We start from the raw sequence: 634 nt of genomic DNA, 5'->3' as shown, positions 1-634 counted from the left end.
CCTGGGGGGGGGGGGTTTATGGGGTTTGGGTCCTGGAAGGGACAGTGGGGACATTATGGGGACATAGACTCCAATGGGAGATTTTGGGGTCCGGGTCCTGGAAGGCACACGGGGGTACTATAGGGACACTGAACTTGGGAAGGGATTATTTGGTGTCTGGGTCCTGGAAGGGATATGGGGACACTTCAGGGGCACAGAACCCAATGGGGGATTATTTGGGATCCAGGTCCTGGAAGAGTCATTGGGACTCTTCAGGGATTCAGGGGTGTTGGGGGTTCCAGGTCCTGGAAGGGACATAGGGACACTTTGGGGGCACAGAACTTAGGGGGATTTGGGGAGGGTCCGGGTCCTGAAAGAGACATGGGAACATCGCAGAGACATTGAAATTAAGGGGATTTGGGGGGGGGTCTGGGTCCTGGAAGGGGTGTAGGGCGGGCACAGAGCCGGGTCCCGGCTGGGACGAGCAGCTGGGATCCTTCCGCTCCTTCCACGAGGCTGTGAGCGCAGCGACCGCCGGGATCCGCTGTGGGAGCGGAGCTCCGGTTTGGGGCCTTTTTTGCCTTTTTCCATGAGAACGAGGGCGGAGTTCAGCCCCCCCCCATGGAAACGCTCCGATCAGCCTCAAAACCTCCGG

The sequence above is a fragment of the Lagopus leucura genome, unplaced genomic scaffold (genome assembly GCF_019238085.1).
Source record: "Lagopus leucura isolate 7727_CA_CO unplaced genomic scaffold, USGS_WTPT01 33511-0_obj-0_obj, whole genome shotgun sequence".
Classification (NCBI taxonomy): domain Eukaryota; kingdom Metazoa; phylum Chordata; class Aves; order Galliformes; family Phasianidae; genus Lagopus; species Lagopus leucura.
This window is presented reverse-complemented; position numbering follows the sequence as displayed.